Consider the following 13,783-nt stretch of genomic DNA (forward strand, 5'->3'; position numbering starts at 1 on the left):
AACTTTTTCTATTACAAGCAACGCTGCAATGAACAACCTGGCACATCCCTCCTGGTGTGCACATGCTAGTTTCACTAAGGCAAAAGTTCTTAAAGTGTGATCCAAGGAGCCACAGGGATCCCTGAAACCCTTTTAGGGGGTGCATGAGGTCAAAACTACTTTCCAGAGCAATTTTCACTCTCATTTTGTCAGGCCTGTGCAGAGGAGTTTTCTAGAGGCTACATGATATACACATAATTATCAGAAAAGGCTATTAAAATCCTCCTACCATTTCCAATTATAGAGCTGTATGAGGCTGTTGTCTATGAAAGCGAGATGATAAAGAGACTTGTGAAATGTAAACAATGCCACTCATCGCCCTACATTTGAAAGTATATATTATGTTAACATAAAATATGTTACGTTAACATGTAATGAGTTTATTTTAAAATTAGTTAATAAATTTTAAAGGCTTCAGAATTAATTTCTTTCTTTCTTTTTATAAGGGCTGCACCCATGGCATCAGGAAGTTCCCAGGCTAGCAGTCAAATCGGACCTACAGCTTCGGACCTACGCCACAGTCACAGCAACTCGGGATCCAAGTCACATCTGTGACCTACACCACAGCTCACAGCAAGGCCGAATCCTTAACCCACTGAGCAGGGTCAGGGATTGAACCAGCATCCTCATGGATAATAGTGGGGCTTGTTACCATTGAGCCACAATGGGAACTTCCCAGTTTTAATTTCTATTATAGTGAATATCAATAGATGTAACCGATATAAACAAAAGCTCTTTGGTATAGGATCGCCAATAATTTTTAAGAGGATAAAAGAGTTCTGAAAGCAAAAAGTTTGAGGACCACAGCACTGGGGTTTATACCTAGGGATGGAATTGCTGAGTTGCAGGGTAGGTGCACATCCAGGTTTAAACAGTAAATCTCATAATCACTAAAGATTAAATTCTGTTTGACATTATTTATATAGAATCCCACCCCCAAGCCCCAGCACAATTCAAGTATATATAGCTCAGAAATGTATATATATTTGTTAAAACTGAAAACAAGAAATAGAGGGGCAATATCAGGCTCAAAATGCAGGCTAGTGGTTATCTTTTGTGAGAAGGCAGGAGGATAGATGGAGGAAGACAAACTGGATTAGTTCTTTTTGAAAAAAATTATTTTCTATTATAGTTTCCTACAAGATATTGAATATAGTTCCCTGTGCTATACAGTAAGACTTCGTTGTTTATCTCCTTTATATACAGTAGTTTGTATTTGCTAACCCCAAACTCCTAATTTATCTCTCCCTCTCCATGGCTTAGTTCTTAGTTCCAGTGTTCATTATTGTGCTTTATAACTTACAGATATACTACATTTGTCTTTCATATGTATTAAGAATTACGTAGTTTTTTAAAATTTACTAAAAGTAGGAACAGTTTCTGCTCTCAAGGGACTTTCAACCCAAATAAGGTCTGAGTGGCAATCACCCTCCTCTGATCAGAGGTTTCAACCAATTGAGAAACTGACCCAGGGCTAAAAGTATCATCTCTATTGTTGCCAAAACTGGATCTGACAAAGTGGAGACTAAAGGGTTTCTCCTCTCTCACCTGATCCAGGTGGACAGAGGCAAGCTGGGGATCCCCTGCTGATCCCTCTCTGAGTGGCAGGGCCTCCCTGGTGGAGGAGGAGGTAGGAGAGAAACCACTGAAGGGAAAAGGAGAAAGAGGGGCCTTCCTTCCTGCAGAGCTCAGAGGAAGTCCCCCACACAAGCACACCTAAACCACTGGGATGCTGGGCGAGAGGTGACATATGCTGTAGGAGGGCCAAGAGCTGGCGAAAAGTGCAAGTCAGAGTAATCTGCAGCTAACAGTGTGATGGAAGGCTTCCCAGGGGGAGGCCACAAACATTTTGCCTCCACGTGAAAGGAGAGGGGACATGGTGCCTATGAACACAGAGGCTGACATGGCAAGACTGGTCAGTGGGCTGAGGTCTGAGCTGGGGCTTCTGTGATCATCATAGGACAGAAATGGCTCTTCTCTGGACACTAAAGGTGTGTCACCTGAAAGTGAGCTTAGCAGAGTGGGGAGTCACCAGGCTGAGCAAGTAGGCAGGGTTGGGGGAGGGGTGTGTGTGTTGGTGGGCTCTCTGTCTCTTCCTCCAGCTGCTGACATCTGGACAGGCACAGGGAGACCCAAGGAGGCACAGGGGTTCTGCCCTAAAGCAGAGTCCCCACTTCACCCCTCAGGGGGATAGGTTACCTGAGTTTGTGACTGGTGGCCTGCCAGCAGCTTGACTTTGGGCGACGAGCCAGGGGAGTTACTCTCAGGGAAAACCTCCCTCCTGTGTGTCAAGGTCTTGTTTTCTGTGCATCATTTTCTTCGTGTTCAGTCCTCACAACAACTCCGTGAGGTGGGCACTGGTATCTCCCGTTCACAGGTGAGGAGGGTGAGGGGTAGGGAAGGTGAGGACTTGCCCAAAGTCACACAAATGGTAGAGAATGGCGTCTGGGACCCTAAAACCCAGTTCTGTCTGTCTCTCAAGGTGATGTCCCTCCCATTATACTAGTTCACCCTTCTGGGCCTCAGTTTCCCCTTCTATAAAATGGGAATAATGTCTATGTCCCAGATTCAGCATGAAAACTAGCTGCATAACTTGGCACAGTGGCTGACCTTCCTCCTTCCCCTCAAGTGCCAGGTGCCGGGTCAGGCTGCACCCTGAGGTTGCACATTCACGCTCCCTGGGTCTGGCTGTTCTCAGCTACTTTCAGGACAGGGACCTATCCAGAGAGGGCTGGACTGTGAGTTTCACAGCTCAGTTCACATCACTAAGGCTCTCATGTTGCTCACAGTTACCGCTTTTGCCTCACTGACCTTAGGGAGAACCTGCTGCCCTCCCCCACCCCCATTCATGCTCATTCACACCCAGGCAGAACACAGACCCAGGCTCTCATCAGAGACTCTCACTTTTGACTTGATTCAAAGCCAGTTATTCACCACAGGCTGTGACTATGAGAAACCGCAGTGGACTCACAAAGCAACAAGCTAAGAGAAACACCCCTCCCACCCCCTTCACCCCCCTCAATGGGCTATACCCCTGCTCTTGCATCCTCTTAGATACTGGCTTCCTCTTGACTGCATTTAAAGGGCCACTGGCCTTATGCACAAGGCCAGTTAGTCGTCTACCAGTTCCATTTGGTTTGATCCTATTTAATTAGATTTAATTCCTTTCAACAGTTAAGTGCCAGATGCTGGGCGAGGCTAGTGTGTTTCGACTGCTAGAGCTCGGCTCCAAGAAAACAAATTTGTCAAGGACTTAACTCCAGAAATGGAGTCTAATTCACAGGTATTTTAACTAGGACAAAAGATGGAACAAGAGGGAATTGGAGGCCATGTGAGTTTTATTATGACTGAGGAGTTTAGTTCTCTGGCTGTCATACTGATACTGCGTCCCCCTAGAACCGACTTTAGCTGCTGGAGTTTCTGATTAAACTACTCTGTCCCAAACTTTACCCCCTTTCGTGGGTCCCGTACTTGTTCCTCTTAGGATTGAGGAGTATCAGAGAAAAGGGGGGATTGAAACTGAGTAGGACCCTGCAGGATCCTCCTGGGTACAGAGGCCCTTCATGCCCCCACTTTGTGTATATAGAAAAAGGCTTTAGTCTCCTAGGCCTTCCCTGAGTTCCAAAGAGAAGGACCAAGAAGTTACTAATTAGGAAAGAGAGGAATGCGGGGACAAAGGAAAAGCAGTTAAACAAGAAAAGTTATAACAGGAGTTCCCATTGTGGCTCAGTGGGTAATGAACCTGACTAGCATCCATGAGGATGTAGGTTCAATTCCTGGCCTCGCTCAGTGGATTAAAGATCTAGTGTTTCCATGAGCTGTGGTGTAGGTCGCAGATGTTTTCAGCAGATTAAAGATCTGGTGTTTCCATGAACTGTGGTGTAGGTCGCAGATGTGGCTCAGATCCCGCATTGCTGTGGCTGTGGCTGTGGCCAGCGGCTACAGCTCCAATTTGACCCCTAGCCTGGGAACCTCCATATGCCGCCGGTGCACACTAAAAGACAAAAAGACAAAAAAAAAAAAAAAAAAAAAAAGCTATAACAAAATTTCAGCAATGAAACAGAGTCCTGGTTCTTTCTCAAGGGACATACATAATCTGATATACATCTTTGAGTTGTTCTGCAGGAACTAAGACACCACCAGCACCACCACCCCCATCCAGGTGGAGAATGGCCACTACACACTGAACACCAGCATGTAGATCCCAGGCTGGTTGGAACCAGAAGGCTGATGATAGAGATTCCTGAAATATCAGCCTATCACCTCATCACCAACAATTAGAAGAAAGGCATGTGCCCTGGAGCTCTCACCCCAAATATTGCCTTTAAAAACCCTTTCCAGAAAACCATGGGGGAATTCAGGTCTTTTGAGCATGGGTTGCCTGTACTCCTTGCTTGGACCTAAGTTTGGTTCATTAATAAGACTGCTGAGGAGTTCCCGTCGTGGCTCAGTGGTTAACAAATCCGACTAGGAACCATGAGGTTGAGGGTTCAATCCCTGGCCTTGCTCAGTGGGTTAAGGATCTGGCGTTGCCATGAGCTGTGGTGTAGGTTGCAGACACGCCTCGGATCCCACTTTGCTGTGGCTCTGGTATAGGCCAGCGGTTAAAGCTCCGATTTGACCTCTAGCCTGGGAATTTCCATATGCCGTGAGAGTGGCCCAAGAAATGGCAAAAAGACAAAAAAAAAAAAAAAAAAAAAGACTGCTGATCCCCACCAGGCAGAGGGAGCATTCATTCATTCATTCACATTTCACCCCAAACAGGGCATGCTGTTACAGAACCAATCTTGGGTCCACTTGCCCCTCACACAACAAAGTCAATCTATGGACACCAGGTTTGTAGTGAAGGAAAGTGCAGTGTTTATTGCAGGCACCAAGCAAAGAAAACAGGCAGCTAATGCTTAAAAGACCAGAACTCCCCAATGGCTTTCAGAGAAGGGTATTTATTTATTTATTTAGTCTTTTTAGGGCCGTACCCACTGCATATGGAGGTTCAGAGCTGTACCTGCTGGCCTACACCATAGCCACAGCAACATGGGATCTGAGCCACATTCTTTGACCTACGTTACAGTGCATGGCCATGCTGGATTCTTAACCCACTGAGCGAGGCCAGGGATCTAACCTACATCGTCATGGGATACTATTTGGGTTCCTTAACTGCTGAGCCACAATGGGAACTCTCCAGAGAAGGGTTTTTAAAGGCAACATTTAGGGTGAGAGCTGCAGGGTGTGTGCCTTTCTTCTGGTTGTTTGGTGGTGAGGTGACAGGCTGATATTTCAGGAATCTCAACCATCAGCCTTCTGGTTCCAACTAGCCTGAAGTCTACGAGCTTGTGCTCAGCATGTAGTGGCCATCCTACACCTGGATGGGAATGGTGGTGCTGGTGGTATCTTAGTTCCTGCAGAACAACTCAAAGGTGTATCAGATTATGTATGTCCCTTGAGAAGAAACTAGGACTCTGTTTTATTGCTGAACTATTATCATTACTTTTTTTTTTTTTTTGTCTTTTTAGGGCCACACCCATGGCATATGGAAGTTCCAGACTAGTGGCTGAATCAGAGCTGTAGCTGCCAGCCTACACCACAGCCACAGCAATAGCAATGACGGATCTGAGCTTCATCCACGACCTACACCACAGCTCATGGCAACGCTGGATCCTTAACCCACTGAGCGAGGCCAGGGATTGAACCTACATCCTCATAGATACTAGTCAGATTTGTTTCTGCTGAGCCACAACAATGAGAATGCCTACTTTTCTTTTGTTTCTGTATTCCCTCTCTTCCCTAATTAGTAACTGCTTGTTTCTTCTTTTTATTTTTATTTTATTTTTTGTCTTTTGTCTTTTGTTGTTGTTGTTGTTGCTATTTCTTGGGCCGCTCCCGCGGCATATGGAGGTTCCCAGGCTAGGGGTTGAATCGGAGCTGTAGCCACTGGCCTACGCCAGAGCCACAGCAACTCGGGATCCAAGCCGCGTCTGCAACCTCAGCTCACAGCAACGCCGGATCATTAACCCACTGAGCAAGGGCAGGGACCGAACCCGCAACCTCATGGTTCCTAGTCGGATTCGTTAACCACTGCGCCACGACGGGAACTCCTGTTTCTTCTTTTTAGAACCCATGGAAGGCCTAGGAGACTAAAGCCTTTTTCAAAGAAATGAAGGACATGGGAAGGGGCATATGTACTGGGAGTTGCCCTGCAGGGTCTTGCTCAGTGTCAAGCCACAGAAAGTTGTTCCTACGGCGCAGTTTAGAAACATGTTTATGCCGCTGTAGAGCTGGAAAGGGAAAACCAAGGGGAAAAAATGCAAATCAAGTTGGAAAAACCAACATACTTAATGCTGTTCCATCCAGCATTCTCTCAACTGGAAATTTCCAATTTTGACATTCTGGTTCACACACTGTAAATATATATTCATCTATTTTGAGTGAGCAACAGGTATCACAAGACAGTATGTGAAGAGTGAAAGATATCAAAGTTAGTCGGTAAATATAAAATGAGTTAAGCTAGTAAATTGCACGAAAAACTATGTGTCAGCCAGACCTTAGGAAGAGAGGCAAAACAAGAGGATGAAAAATCCCCCAGCAGAATCAAAGAATGTTTACTTTCTTGCGACCACAGATGTGAAGAGAGCTCAGAGGCTAGTGGGAGTTTAACAATTTTTTTTTTCCTTTTTAGGGCCACATCCGTGGCACATGGAGGCTCCCAGGCCAGGGGTCAAATCAGAGCTATAGCTGTTAGCCTACACCATAGCCACAGCAACGCAGGATCCGAGCCACGTCTGTGACCCACACCACAGCTCACGGCAACGCCAGATCTCCAACCCACTGAGCGAGGCCTGGGATCGAACCTGCAACCCCATTGTTCCCTGTCAGATTCGTCAACCACTGAGCCATGACAGGAACTCCCCAGTTTAACATAATAGAGTTCAGGTTGAGGTAGTGGTTACTCTATGCAGAGTCCCCTCCTGGTTGCCCCGGCAATGAATCATCGCTGTACAGTAACAAAATCATATCGAGAAGAAACCCACAAGCACGAGAGAGCTTTTGGGTCTACACATTTGCTGATTCTCCCTCTGACTTTGGCCTAGTGAAGGTAGGAAACAGATGTAGTTGTGTATGCCTTTTACTCACTGGCACCACTGCCTGGAAGGAAACTTCAGGAACCCAGGACTGGCAAGTTTCAGGAGGATAACCTCCTGGAGGGTGCCTGAGGGGCTTGGATCAGAGACTTACACCAGCCTATCACTAGGAGGGGTTAGAGACAGGAAGGCCTGAGTCCACTCATTAGCTGGCTAATAACTCTTGAGCGTGTCATGGAGATGTCATAGGGAAGACAAAATGAATGAGATGACATTCGTGTCCCTAGGGGGAGGGGAAAGCAGAGGCATACATACAATTAGTTGTAATATAAGGCACACTGAAGGGGGGTAAGCAAAGCAGGAACCCTTTTCCTCTTCAGTATTCTTTTCCTATACAGGCCATGTTTTTATAGAAACAATTTAGCAGATATGAAAATAAGCAAAAGGAAAAAATTAAACACTATATGACATCCCCTGGAGAGGACCATCATTAACATTTTGGAGTGTATCTCTTCAGACCTTTTTCTTATGCAAATGTATGCATGGGTTCAAAAGATATACATGCTCTCTCTATATATAGATGAATATTTTTCAGAGGCATAATTATACACCATAAAGAGAAGTTTATCTTTTGGCATCTTGCAATACACTGTGAATATCTTTTCAACTAACACACATATACTGGCCACAACATGTTTAATATCTGCATAGCATCAATGAGTTAACTTTAAGATAATTTAGCTAATAATAATAAAGTGAAGAGATAAGGGGTCCCTGTTCTTCCTCTCACATCAAGTAAGGGGGGCTCCAACAGCAACACTCCAAGAACTTGATACGCGTTTCTTACAGTTTTTGGAGCTGGTATTGGGCTCAGATCCTGCTTAAGTCTAAAGGGCAAATGTAGGGTGGCTGCCCGCTGATGGACAAGATAAAGGAGAGAAGCTGGGATCCGTCTCCAGTCCCAGGGTTGCCGGGTGAGGATGCGAGAGCATTTCCCATGGACCACACACTGGAGAGAAACAAGTTGCTTGGTGATTGCATCAACATAAAGGTTACAGAGGATAAAGGCGCTCAGACTTTATTTCGATGCTAATGAGGACCCATTGGGAGGCTGAGATAGGGAATGATGCTGTTAGAAGCTGGCTGTAGGGGATGAATCTACTAATTATGTGTAAAACAACTGGAGGGAGGGGGAGATTAGAGGACAGGAGGTCAGTTCAGAGGCTGTTACCAAAGTCTGAAGACAATGTTCCCTCCTTCTGTGGGGGTTAGAGAACCACATTCAAGTCTGCTCTCTTCCAGCAATGAACTTGAATCAGTCAGTTCACTTTCTTGAGCCCCAGTTTCTCATCCAAAACAAGGGCATAAAAACAACCCCAAGGAGTGATGAAAATGCTTTGGAACTTGCTAAAGGTGATGGTTGCACAATGTGGTGAATGTATTAAATGCCATCAAAGTGTACACTGTATAATACTTAACTCCATGTTATGTGCATCTCACCTCAATTAAAAAACAAAAACCAAAATAACCCCAAGGGTTGTTGTGAGGATTAAGTGAGTCTGGTGGATTTGCTTTTACAGTCACTCTTAACTAGCTTTCTTCCCATAATTTGCATTAACCCCTCTTGGCCTGGATCCCTCCACAGCCTGAGAGTCAGCAATATATTTGGGTTCCCTTTAAGATTTTCCAGGCTTTGCAGTTCAGCCTGGTTATTAAAATCTGCTCCTGTACAGTTTCTCATTTCAGTAACCCTCCTCCTGGTCCTGCTGCCTCTGCACAGAGTAGGCCTGTGCTGGCTCCATGGGGTGAGGCTGAGGATGGGCTGGGCTTGGGAGGAGACAGCGGTGGTGGTTGATGGCAGAGGAAGCTAGAATAACTGGTTCACAGTAACTTTTCTGGGGCTTCCCTTGCCTGAGTCATTGCTATCTGGCTCCAGGCCACAGCCTCATCTGGCTGCTGCTGGGAACCAGCAGGCCAGGCTCTCCACCTGCTTCCCTCTGGGCTGCACTGAAGAGGCTGCCTCCCTGCAGGCAGCCTTTGGCCAGGCCCCTGGAGCCACAGAAGACCCCAGTGGGCAGCCCGATCTGTGTGGGGGTGGAGGACTTGTTGTCCCTCATTCCAAAGCTCCTCTCAATGCGAGCTCCAGCTGGGGTGACGGTTTGGCAGCCTGAAGGCTCTCCCCTCCCCACCACCCAACTAGTGTCCAGCTTCCTCCTGAGAGTCTTCCCCCATGTCCTCTTAGCTCCTGGCCCACCAGCTATCTAGGGTGAAGCTACTCTGCTGAATTTCAATCTAGAACTTGCTTTCTCGCTTGCCACTAGTGGACACATTTATTTTATTAATTTTTTTTTGCTTTTTAGGGCCGCATATAGAAGTTCCTAGGCCCATGCCAAAGCCACAGCAATGCCAGATCCAAGCCTCATCTGCAACCTACGCCACATGCTTAACCTACTGAGCAAGGCTGGGTATTGAACCCACATCCTCCTGGACACTAGGCAAGTTCATAACCTGCTGAGCCACAACAGGAATGCAAGACATACATTTAAATCTCCACCCCCTCTGGCTTCATACTTGATTTTTCATTGATTCCTGCTAACACTTTCTTTTGGTGACTTAACAAGGACAGATGACAGGCATGGTTGATGGCTCCTCCCTCACTTGTCCCTGGTCTGTCACAGTCATGATATGATAGACTCTAAGAAGATAGTTCTTGAGGAAAAAAGGATGGCGGAAAGGGGGAGAGAAAAAAATTGATCTTCATTTTTGTGCCCAAGCCAGCCCTCATCAGCAGAAAGCACACCCACCAGCCCCTGAGATGCTTGCCTGCCAGCACTTTAGAACTTCTGGCTCTTCTGAAGGGAGCTGTCACAGGGAGACAGATGTAAAAGAGCTGGGGCTTGGAGTTCCTGTTGAGGCTCAGTGGTTAACGACTAGTATCCATGAGGACATGGTTTCGATCCTTGGCCTCGCTCAGTGGGCTAAGGATCCGGTGTTGCCATGGGCTGTGGGGTAGGTGGCAGACTCGGCTTGGATGTGGCATTGCTGTGGCTGTGGTGTAGGCTGGCAGCTACAGCTCTGATTGGATCCCTAGCCTGGGAACCTCCATGTGCCTCGGGTGCGCTAAAAAGGCAAACAAACAAAAAAAAAAAAAAAAAAGAAAGAAAGAGCTGGAATTTTTCAGACCAGAATGGAAGAGCCTAGAGGCCCATCTCAAGCCTCCCTCCTGGCAGCTAAGGCTAAAATTGCCCACAACACTGAAATCACAGTTTAAGAATGGTAGTGCAATAACCCCCTCTTCCTCTTTTCTGTGTCAAGAACTCCTACCCATCCCTCCAAGCCCAGCTCAACCTTGTACTTCTGGTATCTGAGCACTGGTCAGGACTCCTTCTTCTGTGTGCCCCATGGGGTGTGCCAAGGGTCTATGAAACCTTGGGTGTGGGAGGGCAGAATGATTAGCACAGCACCCTTCCTCTCTCCCCTGAGAGGGTGTCCTTGTGAGGTTCCCTAGATATCACGTATGTATGTGGACAGGTGCTCTAAGCTACAAAGCACCATATTAAAAATAATATTTATCATTAGTTCCTTGTACCTGTTCCCAAACTGTGAGCTCTTTGCATGACAAGGATGATTTATTTAAAAAAGAAAAAGTGTAGCCTCAATACCACACAATGGTGGGCAAAGAATAAGCCATTTGATGGATGTGCCAGGCAGGAGAGCTGCCTTAACACAGGCCCACAGCCTGGCCAGGAAGGCTGGCACCTGGCTCTGAAGAGCAGCGCAGCAGTTAGCTCTCCCTAGCTGAGGCCCCTAGCTGTCTGCTGCTTTGTTCTCTGAAACTCCTGTGATCACATTCACCTGTTTCCAGGAGCTCCTGCTATCAACTCTTCTGGACTCCTGGCACCTCCCACCTGCTGACCCAGCACTTGACCATGGCCTTCCTCCTTCCTCAGCACTTCCACCACCTCCTAGCAGCTTCCCCAGCAATGATCCGTGCATGAGTGACTCAGGGTTTATCTTAGTAAGCCAGGCTTTGGGGCCTCATGTGTGGCTCAAAGCTCAATACATTCATCCCATAGTTACACACAAATTGGTATTGTGAACTGCTGGGCCAGTAGTGGTGGAAAGAGCAGGGGTAGACCTGGGGTTAGATAGTGGCTCAGCTACTAACTAGCTGTGTGATCATGACCAGCTGCTGAACTTCTTAGAATCTCAGTTTTCTCAACTGTGCAAGGGGATACACACACACACACACACCCTAACTCATAGGGTGACTGTGAAGAGTAAATACTATGACACATACTAAGCCTCTGGCCTTATGCTGATACAATGCAGAGTCTCAGTGTTTCCTCCCTTTCCTTCTTTCAGCTAAGTCTCTTCCAAGCCTGAAAGTCCATGAGCCTTTGAAACACATGTTCCCATGTTAAACTATAACTTGGAAAGGTGACCAAGCTGCTAGCAAGTTTAGCTTCCCAGAGGAACAAAGATCTCAGGTGACCGGGACAACCTCTGTGTCCCACATTCCCTGGAACTGACCTCCCACTCCTTGGGTGCTGTGGGCAATGACAGCTCACACACCACACTTGACCGAGGAAATGAGAGCAGGATCAGTCCTCAGGGAGGTGATGAGTGAGCAAAAGCCCTGAGGCCTGGGCATGACTGTGGGGCTTAGAGAGGGCAGTGGCCTGAGACTAGGTGAGTCTGCATGCATCTGGAAAGAAAGGGCTTAGCCAGGGACATGCTGCGCTCCTGCAGCCTAACACAGACTCCCATGGAGACAGAAGAAAGAAGGGAGGTGGCTCTGGCCTCAGCCTTCCTCTCCAGAAGGGCAAAATGGGGAGATTTGGGAGCTGCCAAACTGAACAGAAATATGGGGCTGGGGGAGCCAGTAGAGCCAGCTCACTGTTCTCCTTGAGGGCAGTGGTTCTGAGAGCCCAGGACCAGCGGCTGCAGAATCAGCTGGGTTTGGTATCATTTTAGATCAGCGGGCTCCACATTGGATACCTCAATACAGACCCAGCCATCTGTATTCTTTTTTTGTTGTTGTTTAGGGCATATGGAAGTTCTCAGGCTAGGGGCTGAATTGGAGCTGCAGCTGCCAGCCTATGCCAGAGCCATAGCAACGCCAGATCCGAGCCTCGTCTGCAACCTACACCACAGCTCATGGCAATGCCAGATCCTTAACCCACTTAGCAAGGCCAGGGATCAAACCCAAATCATCCTGGATACTAGTTGGATTTTTAACCTGCTGAGCCACAATGGGAACTCCTGTATTATAATAAGCCCTATGAGTGATGCTGATTCTCGCCAAAGTTTGAGGACCTTCACTTTGGGGGAGGCTTTTATTCATTTATCTGAAATTTCCTTCCCATTTTCAAGTAGTGAGAGGCGGCATGACAGTGAACCAGTCATAACCTTTAGAGACAAGAAGGTCTGAGTTCATGCCCTGGCCCTGTCCCTAAGTAGCTCTGGGGCCTTGGACAAATCCATTAGGCTCTCTGAACCCTGATTTTCTTAAGCATAAAATATCTACCTTGCAGGATTAAGTGGTTAGGTTTAGAGAGAATGTGCAGAAAGCATTTAGCAGAGTGCCTGGCACATAGTCGCTGCTCGCCACCACCAGCACCACTATCCTTACAACCACCCTGGCTGCAAAGAGGTCCCTGGGTGAGTGACAACTGGAGCTGTGTCTCAAGACAATCATCAGACCATCACAAGGGGACCGTCTTGCTCCATGAGTGTTTAACATGCTGCTCAGAATGCTCCTGGCGGCATCCGCATTAAGCTTCAAGATAAAAATTCCTTTCAAATTTGATGAGAAACAAATCCCTATCTAATTTGGATATACCAAATGAAGCCCCAGGGAGAAACACTACTCTCATTACAATATAACCCAGACATTTTCCCGCCCTACCCACTTCCCCTTTCCTCTTAGATAAGTCCCTTAAGCACACGGGAGCACCAGGCAAATATTTGTCCAGTGGTGAATGAATGGGTTGGCTCAATTTGATTTGAAAATGCTCAACTGTTATGCAACAAAAGCAACCAAATTTGTGGCCAGGCCTTTGGCCTCCTGGGGTAGAAACATGGCAGCCGCGTGGGGAACACAATGGAATCTTGGGAAATCAGGCCCTGATGGGACGGGAAGAAACCATGTTGGCGGGGACAGGGAATGGAGGTGGTTTTCTGAACTTAGCAAAGGACTTTTGCAGTGACACGGCAAGGGGTCCTTCAGCCCTGGCTGTACATGTCTGCATGGGCTCCACCTGCTAAGCCTGCCGGGGATGGAGAGTCAGGTGTCCTGTGGCCTTGGCAGTGCAGAGCAAACGGGAATCAGAGCACCAAAACAGTGTGCCGGTTTGCTTCCCCAGGGATGGGGTGGGGGGTGGGGGTGTAAAAATCGTCCATCTCATTCAGGCTGAAAGGCATTCATTCAGGCCCTTGGCATCTCCTTTCACCTGCTAAACATGCTCTAGTCACCTGTGGCCTGGCTCCCATCCTCCTCTTCTCCAATTGTCCTCCTTGCTGTGTCCAACATAGACCTTACCACCCACTGCCCACTCCCTGCTCATAGGATAAAGTTCCAATGCCTTGGCAGGGCATTCAAGATCTTTTGCAGATTGGCCACAGCCTGAATGTCCAGCTGCACTACCCACGGCCAGTGCCTC

This window comes from Sus scrofa, chromosome 1, assembly GCF_054392235.1.
Source record: "Sus scrofa isolate SSC_HxYL_T2T_F1_AM1 chromosome 1, Sscrofa_HxYL_maternal_Yorkshire_Landrace_v2.0, whole genome shotgun sequence".
NCBI classification, from domain to species: domain Eukaryota; kingdom Metazoa; phylum Chordata; class Mammalia; order Artiodactyla; family Suidae; genus Sus; species Sus scrofa.